The sequence below is a fragment of the Tamandua tetradactyla genome, chromosome 7 (genome assembly GCF_023851605.1).
Source record: "Tamandua tetradactyla isolate mTamTet1 chromosome 7, mTamTet1.pri, whole genome shotgun sequence".
Taxonomy (NCBI): Eukaryota; Metazoa; Chordata; class Mammalia; order Pilosa; family Myrmecophagidae; genus Tamandua; species Tamandua tetradactyla.
In genome coordinates, this window is record NC_135333.1 from 128,353,494 (window position 1) to 128,372,675 (window position 19,182).

Sequence of the window (19,182 nt, forward strand, 5' to 3'; positions counted from 1 at the left end):
AATCGAACCCGGGTCCTTGGGCATGGCAGGCAAGCATTTTTACCTGCTGAGCCACCGTGGCCCACCCTTAATACTTTATTGACTTAATATTTCAGTTTACTCTGCATCAATTGTTGGGATTAGGTTGTTTCTTGTTTTTTTGCTATTGTGGATATTTTAGTACAGGTATTTTGTAATAGATGTGATACTATTTCTTAGCTAGCTAGCATATTTCTGAAGAAGAGAAATAGGGTATTAGTGATTGCCCTACAACATGTCAGAAATTGTTATGACACTGTTCTAATTATGACAGTATGATAAGACACAGGGACAGATAAACTGATAACAGAATAGAACAAAGAGCCTATGCATGTGTAATATTTTAGTGACATATCAGATAAGTTGGGCAAAGAAGACTTTTCAATAAATGAAAATAAAAAACATAAAAAGAAAGGCAAATTCATTTCTTACATCTCAACTTACACTAACCATAATAAATAAAAAAATATAATATATTAAAATAATACTGATTATCAAAAGCATGGCAAAAAAAAAGCATGGCAATAAACATAAAAAGATGAATTATAACTCATAAATATAGTCATTTTTTTCTAATTCCACTGCAAGAGACATAAGTAAGCATTTAACAGAAGAGGAAACACATATGATGTAATGCTAAACTTCATTATGATTTATAAAAATTAAAATTACAGTGGTTAAGCATCCTACACTCATTAAACTACTCATTTTTATGATTGCGGTATATGTTTATCTTATCAATTTCTAGAAACTCAATATATATTAAAGATGCTGCTCTTTTTTGTCTTTTTTATTGTATCTTATGCTGCAGAAATAGTTTAAATTATATATTTAAATTTGAATTTTTGGTGACTAATATACTTACTCTTTTTATAATTTAATGTAGTTAATATGCTTATATTTTCTCCTCTTATCCACAATTGCACAAATAATCTCCTAAAGTATTAACTAGTTATGAAAATCAACTCAAAAACACCATGAAAGTATCATATTAAAGGGTGAAGTTCTGAAGGTCTATTCACGAAAATCAGGTTAAAAAAAGGTCAGGATGACAACTTTTCCTAGTATTATTCAACAGTGACTTTTTGTTCTGGGTAAATGAAGACATACACACAGCAGTAGGATAAGGTGAGTTATCTTCTCATGGAGCTTTTAGAAAGCATCATTTGACATATGATGTAATTACTATGTGTAAGTCACTCTTTTAATTAAAGTGTGCTTTGTCATATAAACTTTATTGCTCAAAAACACCCTGTCTCACAGTGAATGGAAATTCTAAATGCACCCCAGATATCAAGTAGATTCATTCTCTTTAAAATAGAAATAAAATGCCCTCAAACTTTCATCACAGAGTTATTGAAAAATGCATTGCCCTCCACAGGATTTCTGAAAAGTCTCATGAGGCATATGTTTTTATAATCATTCATGGCCCATAAATCCTGCTTCTGCTAAGTTGGCTTAATTTAGAGATCATATGCCATTCCATTTGGGCTATCCTTGTTCTCTGCCACATTTGATCAACCATAAAAACGTTTACCTTTATTTTAATTTTTGCACACATCCAAGCACACAACAAGATTTATATCAATTGTGCAGAGTGTGTTAATGAATTTTGGGAGTAAAGGAAAGATGCAGAGGTTTTACATTACCTCTGTTTGAAATGTCATACTCTCTGTTCATTACCTCCTATTTTACACCTCATTTCTTCTAGTAGCCCAATTCAAATAATCCTCAAAACAAATTTGGAGGTCAAAGCTACCATGGCATTTCAGACCTTCTGTGGGTTCAGTTTACAAGAGAGGAAAGATTTGCAGAAAACTAGTTTAATAAATCCATATAAGAGCATTCTCTGTTACCTGGCTGACATACATATTATACCATGTATGAATAAGGTGAAATTCCCAGAGGCTTAACAGAGAGCAGCTCTGGAATACTAGCAGAGATTTGAGAGGCTGGACAAAGCTGGAAAAATTTTGGAGTTCACATTCATTTACAGTGGAGATACCTTCTTTTCAAATTTAGATAGGACAATTATTACAATAGATCATTTGCTGACCATAAACTAAGTTTCAACAATTTTCAGAGAACTAAATTCTTACAGTTTATGTTCTTTGACCAATGTGAAATTTAATTAGAACTTAATAACAAATTATTTTAATAATTAAGACAGCATGTATTGGTATGAAGATAAACACAAGTTCAGACAAAATAAGACAATAGAACAGAATCAGGTGTCCAGAAACTAATGTGTATGTTGTCACCTGGTTTATGAAACATTTTCACTGCAACTCAATCGGGGAAAATGGCCTTTTCCGGAAAAAGTTCTGGATCAATTATATATTGGCTATCTTGCATGACAAACAAAAAATAATAATTTTATCTGGCTCATAGAGCCAACAGTAATTTTTAAATGAATTATCCATAGGAACACCCATCATGATTTTCATATGGGCAAAAATTTCATAAATGACTCAAAAATCACTAAAATTAAGAACAACAGTTTATCAAAAGTTGCCATTAAAGAAGTGAAAATAAATGCAAACTAAAGACTTGGAGAAGTTATTAGCATTACATGTATTTGATAAAGGTCAAATATTTATTTCATACATGAAATATGTGAAAAATCCTAACAAAATTATTTTAGAAAATGTCAGCCAACTCCGTTTAAAAAATGGGCAAACAGCTTCAAAAGGCACTTTACAAAGATAAATATCAAAATGGCCAATAAACAAAATAAAAAAATCTTCTGCATTATTAGTCCTCATAGAAATGAACCCACAAAAATTCCACAATCTATAAAGTTTAATAATTCTAAATGTTGGTGAAAATGTGGAGCAAACTGAACTGTGGCATTGTTAGTGAGATCACTAGTGACCAGCTCCAGTATGTGACCAATCCTCAGGGAGAAAACATCCCAGTCCTCAGGGAGAAAGCATCAGCTTGCTGACACCCCAAGTTTGGACTTCTCCTAGCCTCAAAACAGTGAACCAATTTCCATCGCTTAAGTCATCCCATTGTATGGTATTTGGTTTAGCAGCTAAGAAACTAAAAGAATTTTTTGCTACTAGGAAGTGGGTGCTGTATCACAAATACCTAAATTATAGAACCAGTTTGGGAATTGGGTAATGGGTAGAAGTTGGATGAAATATAAAATGTTTGGTAGAAAAAGCCTAGATTGTTATGATTAAATTGTTGGCAGAAGCATGGACATTAAATGTACTTCCAATGAGGCTTTAGAAGGAAATGATGAGTGTTAATTGGAAATTGGAAGAAAGGTGATCCTTGTTATAAAATGGCAGAGAACCTGGAAAAATTGTGTTCTGATGTTGACTGAAAGTAGAACTTTAAAGCAGTGAATTTGAATATTTAGCTGAGGAAATTTATAAGTTAAACGTGTAAGTACAACCTGGATTTTCCTTGCAACTTGTAGAAAAATGTAAGAGGAAAGGGTTAAGCTGATAGTTGAATTCTTAAGAACAAAGAAACCAGAAATTGAAGGTCTGAAAAATCCTGAGCCTTTCCAGATAGTTGTGGGGAAGGTCATAATTACACCTAGCAGCCATCTCCCACCTTTACCTACCACCTTCCCTTTTCAACTGTGTGCATATATTCCAGGATCTTTCCATTCTGCAGCCCAGAGGAAACTTCAAACCCAAACCAAAAACGAGGAACAAGCAGACCCAGCTGTTTATCAGGGTAAGAAATCTCAGAGACACAGTTTCTTTCCCTTGGGGCCCTTTGTGACTTGGAGTGGGTTTTGTGTTGCTGCCATCCACGAACAAGGTCCAAGCAGTTGACTTCCCCAGGAGACTGGCCACAACAGGAGTCCTTTCTCTACTCATTTGGACCCTTTGAGTCATATTAGTAATAATGTGGTCATTTGCTAAAAATCGTTTGTGTCTTAGCCTATATTCCCAAAACAAAACATACCAAAACTCACTCTACAGGTTTTGGGGCAGTGAACAGGATGCGTGAAGAAATATGGAGTGGGTTGATTTTTTGGCCATATTTTCCACTATTTATGAATTCCTTTTGTACAGGAGCATCTTGGGCAACACTGAACACATGCTTTTGTGGGATAAACTGAAGGATCACCCCCAGCCTACTTAGAGGTAGTGACCCACAGCTGTGGGACTAATAGTGTGCTCTTTGGGAAAAGGGTATTGATAAATGGGACTTTGAGAATCCCTCCATGGAGGCCAAGCTAACTTGTTCCACACTGATATCAAAGAGGTTGGGGCTTCTACTGCCTGGTGTACACTCCCCCGGCCCATGGCCTTTTATATCTGTTCACAGTCTTGAACCAGGTATACCTGTACTCAGGCTATCCAGACTGATCTTGAGATTAGTGTGAGGACATTCATTATTCTGGAGACTATTAGAGATGAAGATGAAGACTGGAGGTGACAACAAAAGTTCAAGTTTTTATGGAGAAGGAGATATGAGATATGAGAGATAGATATAGACAGAAGCATGCAGAAGATCTCTTCTCATGGCTGTCCCAACTTTTTCATGAGAGTGCCACTATCAGCCAAATCAATCAGGCTGAATGGAGAAGGCTTGGCCACCAGGCTCCCAACCTCATCCTCCAAAAACTTAGTCATTTGGACTTAAGGGAGTGGAGGTAAGGGGTTGGGAAAGAGTAAATGATGGTGTAGGCAAAGGTACTCTGCAGACACAGATTTTGTTTGACAGAAGCCAGACAAGAATATCCCATCTGGATGACCTCTGAATTTCAAATTAGACTTGGAGTAAAAAAGAGGAAGTTGTGGTCATGCCACAGTAGCTGGGTGTAGTTATGTGGATAGTCCACCCCCACTGGAGTGATTTAATCCTTCCCCAGCTTCCGATTTTGCAGCAGGATATTAATGATTTTAAAGAAAGGGGCCACTCAAAGGGGCAACAAGCTGATTCTCCTTCTTACCTCAGGGCTTCCTCTGGGAGATGTAATTGAGTGGGTTTATCATACCCTCCCTCTTGAGGCAACGGCTCCTATACCAGGAGGGTGGCTGCCAAGGTAACTGACAGTGCAGCCAGACCAGCAGGTGATAGGCAATTGCCTCTTAATCCAGTGGATCCTGAGGCCCACGGGATGGTTGGCGGGCCCTTCTTCTCAGGGTCCTTAGTCACCAACCTATGTTCTTGTCTAGAGCAAGGGGTTCTGAAAGACACCATGGACTAAATCTTCAGTGGAAAACTTTAGGAAAAATATAAACTAGAAGGAGGACCACAGGCTCGACAGGGACAATCAGCCCCTGCCTGACTCACACCCCACAATCCCCAGATGAGCAGTAGGAAGGGAAAAGGATCCTAAAGATCTCTTTCCACTCGTTGGCCTCTACTGAGGAGTCTGGCCTCAGTGAGGAACCTCTTTACCCAGATTAGAGATGGCCTGGGAATGGGGTTAAGGTCCCCAACCACCTTCTGGAGATCAAAGACCTACATCCCAGAGCACACACATTTTGGATGCAATGAACAAACGTTTATGATGCCTTTGGATTCAGTGCTTAGGTTATTATCATTACGAGAGATGAAAGAAGGGAGGAGAGGATGAAAAATATTGGGAGATTTTAGGCAATCTATGCAGAGATTTTAGGCAATCCATGCAGATATGGAAATAGAAGTTCAACCTTTTGACTGCTCCTGTGGTTATGCATCCTGCTCGAAAATGATATCCTATATCATTGCATATTCCAACAACAACTATGAAAATACACTCTTCCATCCCAACAAATTCTGCATACCATGGTTGGGCAAATAACAAACTATGCACCCTTGTGCTCCAATCTCCTCAACACATTGTTCAATAGTGGCAATACTGCCTCTCTGGTGAAGAAAAGGACATGACTGAACTCATAAGGCCCTTCTATCTGTGGACGTCCTTCGCTGAACTATCCCTGTGTATAATAGCCCGGTGTGGCTGGTATAAATGGTGAGTGGAGCGTGGTGACTAACTATAGACTATTGGTGCTTGAGTGCAGATGTGTCCCCTTTGGTACCCATGGTTCCAGACATTGTGACTATCACGGAAGAACCTATTATGGTCTCCACCAGAGTTTGGTATCCAGTTGTTGACCTAGAAAATTCCTTTTTCTTCCATCTCTCTCTGAAGGGTAGACCAGGATCAGTTTGCTTTCCGGTGGTAAGACCTGTAGTATACCACCACTTTAATGTTCAAGGGTATTTAAATCCCCCCACTATCTGTCAGCAATGGATAAAACAGGATTTAAGAAAGCTACTCATGCCCAACAGACTCTATATTTTCCATTATATTTATGAAATAATGTTGGTAGTATTCATTGTTAACTGAGTTTTGGCAGTCCATTTGGACCATAAATCCATACAAGATACAAGGTCTAGCCCAGCAGGCCACCTCTGTAAGTAGTATATGGACCAGAGCCCAATGCCAGATCCTTGACATGATATGGGAAAAATTACTTCTCTAAATTCATTTTTTCAAAAAAAAAAAAAAAGGAGTTTCAGGGGTTAATTGGGCTATTTGTACATTGGTTTCAGCATATTCTTCATTTCAGTATCCTCGAACATCTATATTGGGTGACATGGGAAACAGATACTTGTCACTTGTGAACTACCGAGGACCAAGCCCTACAAGAAGTAAAAGTGGTTGTTTCAGTTACTTTGTTTCTAGGACCTTTAGAGCCTGAATCCCCATTTGAGCTACAGGTTTCTGCAACCCAAATCCACATGGACTCATTCCTATAACAGAAAGAGGGAGCAACAAGATTTCACAGACACCTAGGATTTTGGACAAAGAAGTTCCCAGATGCAACCCAGTGCTACTTCGTCTTTGAAAGGCAACTTCTGGACTGCTATTGGGCCTTGGTGGAAAGGGAAAGGATTACTAATAATTCTCAGGTGCTCCTGAGGTTATAAATCCCCATGATGTCCTTAGTCTTGTGTAATCAGAATTCTCAGTGCTCAACAATACTTTATCATGAAATGGCAGTGGTACATTCGGAACCCTGCTCACACAGGACCCCCACTTGCATGAGCAGATGGCGATGACACTGTCAACAATGATCCTGTTGCAACACCAGATGAGGCCCTTTTCCTCCCTGCACTGGTACATTGAGGACCCTGACTCAAGGATGCCCTAGAAGATGCTCAGCACTGGTTCACTGATGTAATGAATGACCAAGCTGAAGTTGTCTTGCATCCAGTAGACAGCAACCTCTGTTTCTCTTTCCTTAGGCAGAATTATACAACCTCTGGCACTGAAAATTTGACCAATGGGCAAAAATGTCAGCAGTCCTCTTAGCCCTGGAAGACTTTGACCCAAGCATCCCCAACATACCTCTTTATAGACTCATGATCTGTTGTCAGTGATTTAGCAATCTGGTCAGTGTCATGGAGAGAATGCAATTGGAGAATCAAAAGTTTTTTGGTGTGGGAAAAAGACCTCTGGAAACAATTGGTGGCATAGAAATGCAACATCTATCTTACCCATATTGAAGCACATGGCAGGGGTCCATATTGCAGTGAGCATCACTGGAATGACCTAGCCGTTAAAGAGTTCATCAACCTGCTTCTCTCAACCAGTGAGATTTGAGATTCTCCTGGGAGAGAGGCAGAGGATGAACCCTGTCCAGAAGATAAGGATGATGAATTTACCATCAGTGATATCCATGAAATAGAATTTTCTATGACTGCTTCCTCTGCTGGGTGAAACCACCACCAAACCAGACAATGATTTTCTGACACCATAAAATTATGGACCTAAGAATTGGAGTACTTTTTTTATTAAGAGTCTCAATATTCCATTTGCTATTATGACAGATGTGTACTACCAGCCAGAGCCCAAAAAATGCAATTAGGGGCTATTCCCAAAGGGACCATACTGGGCTCATAGCAAATGGGCTACATCAGCCCTCTTCCATCATCCCAAAATATGTCCTACATTCAGGCTATGGCCTTGCCTTTCCAGTTTATCATGTGGATGTGGTACACATAGAATACCTTGGAAAAGCAGCTTTGCTACTCTTTCAGGTACCCAGATGACTTCTCCTCTGACCAAGGATCCCACATTACTAAACAATCCACTCAGTGATGGGCTCAGACTCACAGAATTAGATGGACCTTCCATTTCACCTACCAGCATGGGCAGCCAGCATTGTGGAAAATATTAATGACTGCCTAAAAGAGGAGCTTTATCATCTACACTCTGACAACTTTCTTAATTGGTTGGGCTGTCTGCCTTACTCAGGATTTCTGAAAGTTGAACTCAGCAGTGCCCTGGAAAGGAAACATGATCATATGCCACTTCCTAGCCCAGGGAGCAGACAAGTATTGGAGAAGAACACATCCTTTGCTGTGTGTCCCCACTTAGTGATCAGGTTGAAGATTGGCCCTGAAAGGGGGACCAAGGACACACCACTAGGGGCGATCCTTTTCAACCACTGTCAGAGAATCATCCCACTTCTTTACCCCATTATACCTGTCTATGATTCCCAGGATGGTGGGAGTTTAGTTTCACCAGGCAGAAGAGCGGGATGACAGAAGTGCTCAGCACACAAGGGGTGACAATTCAATGGGCTGAACTCATGGGGCCTGACACATACATGTGAAAGGTTAGTGGACACCCCTGCCTCTGGTTCAGGGGTTTGGGTCCCCTGTCCCCTTGGGTGTGATCATGGGATAACTTCAAGGTGTCCTGACAACACCTATCTATCAGGAAGCGGTAGAAGCGGACTGGAGTATAAGGGAAGCCATTCAGGTCAATGGGAAAGAGGTGAAATTGTAGCTCAGGTAAATGGGCAGGCAGATTGAGTAACCTTAGAGGGTAAAAATAAGTCACTGGATATGTGCCAAGGAAAGTGTCTCCCATGGGAACTGGTTGCACAACCACCAGTGAGGATGAGTTACTGCTCCCTGCTCCTATTTTCTACAGATTTGAACCAGCAAAAACCTGGAAGGAAAATATTTGTCCAGCTGGTCTAGACCATTGTGGTGAGAAAGAACATGACTGTCTGCTGGATCTGCCATCTGACCCTTGGTTTCTTTTCTCTTCTTTGTCGTGTCCAGACTGATGCCCAAAGAGAAGATTTTCCATGCCTCACATTTGAGCTAACATCAGGAGGTCCTTTGTTTACAGTGTGTCAAATTGAACAGCTCACCCACTGGCTGTGCAGTTTTCTTCTCCTCACACCTGAACAACTTGTTGGGATGCAACAACTCCTGATGTAATGAAACTGGCAAATAGCTCAGTCATCTTTCCAATTTATTGTCTCAATCAAGGAATGATTTGCCAGTGGGAGGTGGGGGTGGGGGCGTGATTCTGGATTCGCCTCTTTCAGCAGATCATTACTGCCCTGGTTGGGAGTAAGCACCAATTAACACATGATATACAATCTGTCAGGCACCTTGGCTGACATTGCTGAGTTCACAGCAGGAGCCCTTCAGGCTCAGAGAAAATCATAAGACTCTCAAGCCAAATAGTGCTTGATAATGGCGTTGCCTTAGACGTCCTCCTAGTCTACCACGGAGGCATATGTGCTTTGCTAACACCTCCTGCTATACGTGGGTTAATACCTCAGGAGCTGTGGAATTGGAGGTGCCTGAAATGCTTGTGTCCTGGCATTTGTGGAGGATTGGCCACCATCCTGAGGTTTGGATAGCATGGAGCCCTCACCCCAGAGTTTGCAGGGAGCATAGCTGCTGCACAAGCTCCTGGGAGGGGTAGGGTTGCTGCTCAGTCAGGCTGGGAGACAGAGCATCAATTCTAAGACCTTAAAATCTAATGGAGTTTGCCTTCCTGGGTTTCAGATTTATTTGGGTCCTGTGACCCCTGTCTCCCTTCCAATATCTCCCTTTTGGAATGGGGGTGTCTATCCTATGCCCGTTCAACCATTTTTTATTAAAAGTAGATAACTTGTTTTCTAGGTTTCACAGGTCTACAGAGGGAAATTTTGCCCCAGGACAGACTTCACACATAACCTATTATGATGAGGTTTTGCATTAACATTGTTACTAAAATGATTTAAAGGCATTGGGATGTTGTGATGGAATGAACTTATTTTCCATGTGGGAAGACAAGTGTTATGGAGGTCCAGAGGGCTGACTGTTGTGTTTGTTTGAGCATCCAGGAAATAAAACATTGATGTATACATATAAAAATTCATTTTTTTACCTACCTACCTATACAAATTTATCTTGTATGTAATTTATAGCTCATTTTTTTAAATGCCACTGCCTTTCTAAATACTACTTCAATCTCTCCTCTCCACAGCAGAATTCCTTGGAAGAGTTTACCATATGCATCTCCAACTCTTATCTTCTCATTTTGTATGAAACCTACCTGAATTGGGCTCTTGTGCACATGACTTCATGAAATTTTCTTATCAAGTTCACCAGGAACCTTCACAATGCTAAATTCAATGGACAATTCTCAACCTTATTACCTTAGCTGCATTTAATATAGTTGCCATCTATCACCTCCTTAAAATATGTTCTTCATTTATGTTTCAGTTTCCTAGGTTGCTTAAGAAAATACCATTACATGGTTCAGCTTAAACAAAGAGAATTTATTCACTCATGGTTTGAAGCTAGAAAAAGTACAAACCAAGGTATTATCAAGGTGATGGTCTCTCCCTGAAGATTGTGGCATTCGGGGGCTTGCTGTTGGCAATTCTTGGTTCCTCTGTAACATGGCAAGGAACCTGATAGCTTCTCCTAGTCTCTCCCTTCTCTTCTGGGTTTTGTTGATTTCAGCTTCTTACTGAAATCTGTGACTTTCTCTCTCTATGGCTGAATTCATTCCATTATAGAGGACTCCAGTAGTAGAATTAAGACCCTTCCTGACTAAGCTGAGCCACACCTTAGCTGAAGTAACAGCATGAAAAGGTCTTATTTACAATGGGTTCACCCATGGGAATGGCTTAAATTTAAGAGCATATTTCTCTGGGATACATACAGCTTCAAACAATCACAACTTTTCTTCCAGGACACTATATTAAATTTTATTCCTTTGTTTCTCCCTTTTCTGCCTTCTTTACCAATTCATCCTGCTCTTCCAAACTTAATATTTAAGGTTCTGGACCAATTTTATTTTCTCACCAAAGTGACTTTCTCGTTAGTTAAGTCTCATGGATTGATTACTGCCAATTTAGATTTATTTTATATTTGAAGCTTTGACCTCTCCCCTGAAATCTAGGATCATATATTCAATTTCATCCTCAAAAAATTTAGATGGCAGGTAAAACTTTATATGTCCATAACTGATCCACTGATATACCTTCAACCTGCTCCTCCTTTAGCATTCTTCATTTCAGCTGATATCAAATCCATCATTCTAGATGCTCAAGTCAAAATTTCTGCAATTATTTTTGACACCTTTTTTATCTCTCTTTACTTATCCAATGCATTAAGAGTCCTGTTGGCTCACCTTTAAAAATAGAAAATGTATATGAACATTTTTCACCACATCTACTGCCATCACTCTAGTAGAAGTTAACTATAATATTTTACTCAGAATATTGCAAAATCCTATCTCATTTTCTCTGCCCTTTTCCAATGTCAATCTATTCTCAATACAATACTAAGAGAGATGCTGTAAAATATGAGCCATAATGTCTCACTCCTCTGCTCAAAATCATCCAATAATTTCCTATCCCAGTGTTAAAGTCAACCCCTCAAAATTTACCAGCAAATATATGCTCCTCTCCAACCATTAACTCTGTAACATTGTATCTTATCATCTCTCTTGCCCATGTTTACCCTAGTTCAGCCATTCTGTCCTCCTCATGATATTTTTACTCTTGGGCATTTTCCCAATTCAAAGTCTTTGTTATTACATTTCCTGTTCTGGAATGCTTTTTCCCCAGATAATAACCACGTAGTGTAATCTCTCATTTTCTTTGGGTGTGTTTGCAAAATGTCAACTTTTCAGTGTGGCTTTCCCTGGTTCCAAACTTAAAATTTCAAAATTACTTACATGGGCATTTGTAATTCTTCTTCCTAGCTTTATTTTTCTCTGTACAAATATCAGCATTGAACATACTATATATTTTACTTATGCATTTCTTTATTGGCTTCCTAATGTACTGGAATGCAATCTGTAGGATGTCAGGAATTTGACATTGTTCTCAAAACATCTAAAAAAAAAAGCATTATCTAACATATAGTAGATGTTCAATTAAACATTTTTAAATAAGTAATTTAATTATTCTAAAATATAGTATTAGATATTTCTGTTCTTAATTCTTAAATCTCTCTCTTCTGTTTATACACTTCAGATTGTATTCTTCCAAGTTTCTCAGATTTGTCTTCATGCCTTCCCTCCTGAGGTGCTGAAGTCTAGAATTTAGACTTTTCCAAATCTAAAATATTCAGTCGTTCACCTCACTCAAATTCCAAATTTATCTCCAGGCCAATACTTTCTTATCCACAATGATGGATAGATTTAAGAGAAAAAATCCTTCTTCTTAAGGCTACATGGCATCCAGAAAAAGGCATTGTCTATTTATTATATAGCCATTTTCTAAGCATACATGAATATTTCCCACTCCATGCCTGCCATATACTCATGTATGTGCATGTCCTCTCAAAAGAATTGCTTCCTTTATAGGTAAACTAACATTTATATGGAAATTTATGGAGAAAATCTCCCCCTTAGGTTTTGAAAAGGAAATTATAATCAAGATATCATAGGAATATACGTAATTTATGGAATATATAAAACAGGAATATACTGGCATCAGCAGAACACTTAGGACACTGATTTATTTTTACACGTTTGAGGTAGAGAACCATCTAGATTACATTATCAGTAGTATGAGCAAAAAGAAAAGATGTGATAGATGTACCAAGGGAAAGGTGAAATTAAATGATGATTGGTTTTACAAGGGAAAATGCAGAGAAATAATTAGAGTCAGGATAAGAATATCAAGTAAGAGTTAAAACATACCTCATAATTTGAGATCTTGTCTTCTCTAGACATATGTTTGAATCTTTTAAGCTATAAGTCATAAAGATAGCATGTTAATGTCTGATGTCATATTGAAAACACCTTTTTAGGTGTATCTAAGGTATATTTTCATGAAACATCAATTTAAGGTCTGTCGGTTTATATCTATTCCTGGGAGATTTCATCAATCACATGATTGAACACGAAATGATTGCTAGAATACAGAAATAACCCAGCTTATTTTTTAATGACCTATGGGTATTTAATATAAGATTCCAATACCAGGTACTTTAGCCTGGTTTAATGCCACACACAGATTTTAACTCAGAAAGTTAAATATACAAAACTCAGCATATTAAAGTGTCAAATTAAAAATAATTCCTCTCTATAGAATATAAGACCTCATATATTTTCTTAGGAAAAAAGCAGGAATATGTAGGATATTCAAAAATTTTAATGATTTAACAATAATATTTCATTCAAGTGATTATAAACACATGATTAGGCCAATGTTCATTTACCAAAATCTATTCAAACAGACTCATGCCAATGCAGGAGCCCCTCGATGGTACTTTAGCCTGAATATTCCTATGAAGTTTATTATTTTTATTACAGAAGTTGCAGGTTTACCGAAAAATCATGCATGAAGTAGAGAGTTTCTATATATCCCCCCTCCCACATACAAAGTGCTCCCTTCCATTAGTACTTTGCATTAGTTTGGTACCTTTTTACAATTGATGAAAAAATATTCTATCATTGACTGTAGTGCATAGTTAACATTGTTGTATTGATGTGCATTTCCATAATGCCTAATGATGCTGAGCATCTTTTCATATGCTTATTGGCAATTTCTATGTCTTCTTTGGAGGATGGTCTATTCAAACAATTGGACCATTTTTTAATTGGGTTGTTTGTCAGGGTATTATTGAGTTGCAGGATTTCTTTATATAGGGAATGCTTTAGGAAGTATTGTTTCTTCTTCAGTTTTTTGGAAGAGTCTGAGTCAGACTGATGTTAATTCTTTTTGGAATGCTTGGTAAAATTCACCAGTTCAGCCATTTGGTCCTGACCATTTCTTTGTTCTGAGGTTTTGGATTACTGATTCAATCTCTTAACTTTTTATCCATCTGTTGAGATCTATTTCTTCTTGATTCAGGGTAGGTAACTTAGGTATTTCTGGGAATTTGTCTGGTTCATCTAGGCCATCTAATTTGTTGGCATACAGCTGTTCATAGTATCCTCTTATAATCATTTTTTATTTATATGGAATCAGTAGTTATGTTTCCCCCTTTCGTTTTTGATTTCGGTTAATTGAGTCCTCTCTATTTATTTTATTTATTTTGGTCTATCTAGCTAAAGGCTTGTTGATTTTATTGATGTTTTCAAAGAATCAACTTTTCCTTTCATTGATACTTGCTATTATTTCTTATTCTCTGTTTCACTATCTCCAGGCTTATCTTTGTTATTTACTTCCTCTTCTTGCTTTTGCTATAATTCATTTAACTTCTTTAAGGTCCTCTAGTTGTGAGGTTAGGCTTGTAATTTGAGTTTTTCTTCTTTGAGTAATGTAAGAATTTTGGGCTATAAATTTCCCTTTCAGCACTACTTTTGCTTTATCCCATAAATTTTGGTATGTTGTATTCATTTATAGTCACCTTAAGATATTTCCTAATTTCTCTGTGATTTCTTCTTTGGCCCATTGAATGTTTAAACCATCATTTAATTCCTATATTTATGAATTTTCCAGTATCAGGCAAAAAGTCACTGAAATATGTATCAGGCAAACAGTCACTGACAGAGCTGGGGTAGCTATACTTAATATCATATAAAATAGAATTTAAGACAAAAAATATTATAAGGAACAATAAGGATCACTATACTTATAAAGGGTCAATGAAGCCTCATGGTCAGAGAAGATACATGATTTGATTTCAGTATTTTAAAATTTATGGAGGCTTGTTTTGTGATTTAGCATATGTCTATCCTGGAGAATTACCCATGAGTACTAAAGAAGAATTTGCCTTCTGCTGTTGCTGGGTGAAGTGTGCTATATATCCCTCTTAGGCCTAGTTGGTTTATAGTATCATTCAAAGCTTTTATTTCCTTATCAATCTTCTCTCTAGATGTTTTAACTATCATTGAAGGTAGTATACTGAAATATCCAGCTGTTAATATAGAATTCTTTATTTTTCCCTTCAAATCTGTCAATTTTTCTTTCACGTATTTTAGAACCATGCTGTTAGGTATGTATCTATTTATAATTTTTATGCCTTCTTGTTGAATTAACCCCTTTATAAGTATAGTGATCCTCATTGTTCCTTATAATATTTTTTTGTCTTAAATTCTATTTTATATGATATTAAGTATAGCTACCCCAGCTCTGTTAGTGACTATTTGACTGATACATATTTTTTCATCCATTCACTAGCAACCTACTTGTGTCTTTCAATTTAAAGATAGTCTCATAAACAGTCATGTTTTTTTATCTATTCTGCCAATATCTACATTTTGACTGGAGAGTTCAACTCATTTAAAGTAACTACTGATAATACAGGACATTCTTCTGGCGTTTTGTTATTTGGTTTTTGTAAACCAGAACTTTTTGTCCCTCAGTTCTTCTATCAGTGCCTACTTTCATATTTAGTCATTTGATCTTTCATAATGTGCCATTTGGAGTCCCTTATCTTTTCCTTCTGTTAATATTTTCTTTGTGGTTACCATTGGGTTTAAGTTTAACATCTTAAATTATAACAGTCACATCTGAACTGAAACCAGCTTAACCTCGATAACATACACAAACACTGTTCCTGCATTATCCCAGCTTTTTGTTATACTTGTTACAAATTATTTTTGTATATTGTATGTTTGAAACTAAAGATTTATCATTACTTTTTATGTATTTGTATTTCAGAATCTGTAGAAGTAAAAAGTATAGTATATAAGGAAATACAATTAATAGTACTGTTATTTACAATTATCTATATGGTCACCTTTATTGGAAATCTTTGTTTCCTTATGCTTCCTTGTTCCACTGTTTAGTATCATTTCCTTTCAGTCTGAAGAATTTCCTTTACCAATGATTGTAAAGAAGCCCTACTGGTGACAAAAATCCCTCAGCTTTTATTTGTCAGAGAATGTCTTAATTGCCCTCTCATTTCTGAATAAGTCTTTCTGGATATAAAATTAGTGATTGGTAGTTATTTTCTTTCAGCACATTATGTATTTTTACCACTGTCTTCTTGCATCCATATGATGTGAAATTAGCATTTAATCTTATCGGGACTCCTTTGTACATAATATTTTGCTTTTCTCTTATATTTTTCATATCTCTCTCCTTACCTTTGGCATTCAGTAGTTTTAATAAAACGTATGTGAGTGTGGTTCTCTTCATGTTTATACTGCTGGGTTTTGCTGGGATTCTTGAATGTGCATATTGATGTCTTTTATTAAATTTGGGAAGTTTCCTGCCATCATATCTTTGAACATTCTTTACTTCCCCTCCTCTCTTTTCTCTCCTCCTGAATTCCTACACTGCATTTATTGGTACACTTGATTGTGTCCCCTAGGCTTTGTTCAGTTTATATTTTCATCCTGTTTTCTTTCTCCTTGTTAGTCTGAATCACTTCACTTATCTTGTCTTCAAGTTCACTGATTTTATTTCCCTCTGTTAACTCTACTCCACTGCTGAAACCCTCTGGAAATTTTTGAACTTCAGTTATTAAGGTCTTCAGTATTCTATTTTATTTCTAGCTCATTATTGACACTTTCATAGTGTTCACTCCTAATTTTCCTGCGTTCCTTTTGTTCTTTTCAATGTTTTCCTTTATCTCTTTGAGCATTTTGAAGGTAATTTTTTTTCTTTGTTAGAGAAGTTGTGAGTTTACAAAGCAACCACGTATAAAATACAGGATTCCCATGTGCCGCCCTATTATTAACATCTTGCACTGATATGGAATATTTGTTACAACTGATGACAGCATATTTTTATAATTGTACTGTTAACCATAGTCTATAGTTCAATTTAAGGTTTACTGTTTGCATAGTGTACTTCCATAGGTATTTTAAGTTTTTTATTCTGTTACCATAAGTAGGATCTAACATTTCCCTGACTGATCACATTCATATATATATTTCAGTCGTTTTAATTATGTTCACAGTGTTGTGCTACCGTCACCACTATGCATCACCAAAACATTTCCGTCATTCTGAATAGGAACCCTGTACAATCTGTCTTAACTTCCCTTTCTCTATACCCACTCTGCCCCATAGTAAACTTCATTCTACATTCTGACTCTGTGAGCTTGTTTATTTGAATTATTTCACATTAGTGAGATCGCACAATATCTGTCCTTTTTTACCAGCCTTTTTTCAGTGCACATGAAGGTCATTTTTTAACAGTGTTTGCCTGGTGCCTTCAAAGTCTGGTTTTCATTTTTGTTTCTGATGTTTTCTCTTGTTCCTTTGGATGGGCTATTATTACCTTTTTTCTTCTAGTTTGTCTTGTAATCTTCTGTTACACACTGTATATCTTAATATTTTAATTATGGCATTTAGTCTCTCAGCTGTCTGCTCCTTATGTTTGTATCCAGATTCTGATATGACAAATTGCCTTGAGTGGTGGGAGCCAAAAACAAAACAGAAAAACACTCCTTTTAATGACTTCCCAAATTAGCTATATGTTAGCTTTTGCTCTCCTTCAAAGTTTATCCCACCTATCAAAAAGATCAGCCTGAAACTAAAGTAGGGGTCCTCTCCATTTTCTCTGAACCTGTGTCTTGCACTGGACCTGTGCTTGTGCCCTGAGGAATTTCCCTGTTACAGGAATCCGAACACTTCCTCTACTTCCTATGAAATAGAATCCCCCTCCAAGGTACTTTATTATGTGTCTTAAAGCTGTAATCCTTGCTGCAACTTAATTGTTTCTTAAGCTGCTTGAGCTGGTCTCAGCAGTTTCTGTCTACAGGACAAGTTCAGAGACAGGCGTCCTGGCTCACTCTTTCAGGCTGCCACCTGATAGACTGGCACCCACAAACAGGTACTGTATTCGCGCAGCAGTTGCTCTGCTCTCCCAATCCCTGGGAGAGGGCTAGAGACCCACAATAAGACTCATCGATGGAGGAAGTGAAAGAAGGGCCAGCAAGGGGTGATATGATGGTTTTTTGTTTTTGTTTTTTTTTTTCAGCATGGGCAAGCTCTGGGAATCAAACCCAGGTCTCCGGCATGTCAGGCGAGAATTCTGCCACTGAGTCACTGTTGCCCGCCCTATATGAGCTTTTACTTCTAGTTGTAAGTTGTGTGTTCTTGATTTGGGATTCACCCAGAATCTGCTGCTCGTTAACTGTTTTCAGGGGTTTTGAGGAAGATGGCTTTGCCAGTTTTGGGTAACTGCTCAAAGACTGTGAGGGATTGAAACCCTAGAGCTTCTTATCCTGCCTAAAGTCTGAAATCCATTTTTTTATTCCTTTAAATAAAAATCCATGAAAACTGGCCCTCTAGTTCCTTAATTATGTTCAAAATTGCCTATTTTCATTTCTTTTAAGGTGTCATAAGGGACATTTTTCTGCAACATATATATTCTAATTTACTTACGAAAGGGAGATTTGTTTTAAGAGAATCACAACCGTTTAAAAGTTGCATTAAGATTTCACTGGCTCTAGGAATTCTCTCAGTGTCATTCCCTATCCTGGACCACTCTAAAATCCTTTCTATGGATCGTTCACCTTCTTCTGTGAGGTACATCTTTGATGCTCCATAACATCCTCAGCCATATTATTAGGCTTGTCATGAGGTAGTCTTTTGGCTTAGATCTATCTGAACTTACACCCCGTGTACTCACCAAAGTTTGACAGACTCAAGCTCTGTCATTCAATTCCATTTCCTAGCAGAAAATCTAATCTGTCTAACTTTGTTCAAAAGTTCACCCTGGAATAAGTAACTCTGGCCATGGAGTAAAACTATGTAGCATGTAGAACTCAGAGAGATTTTCTAAAATGTAATATGGTATGAACTTTATGGTCATTTTAAAAATATTTTTTATTGTGAAATATAATGTCTATACAAAAAAGTGATACATTTCAAAGTACATTCAAACCATTTAGGGAAAAGCTCAGTGCCAACACAGACAGAGATATTAGGAGATGAAGAAAAAAATGCCCCCGGGAAAGCTCTTCGAAACCAGAAGGCAAAGGACCAGCAGACGACAGTCATGTACCTTCTCAGATAAGCCTTACTTGAGTCTTTTT

The 19,182-nt window shown here is 37.4% G+C and overlaps 1 long non-coding RNA gene across 3 annotated transcripts in view; it reads right to left on the reverse strand.

Annotated features, from left to right (window-relative positions):
* Window positions 1–11,139: 11,139 nt before the first annotated feature.
* LOC143690139 (uncharacterized) overlaps window positions 11,140–19,182 on the reverse strand; it is a 73,094-nt gene continuing 65,051 nt past the window's right edge. For all 3 annotated transcript variants that reach the window (XR_013179008.1, XR_013179006.1, XR_013179007.1), the window contains 2 exons: window positions 12,941–12,991; window positions 11,140–11,419 (listed from right to left, as the gene is read on the reverse strand). This is a non-coding gene — a long non-coding RNA (uncharacterized LOC143690139). The remainder of the gene's footprint in view (window positions 11,420–12,940; window positions 12,992–19,182) is intronic.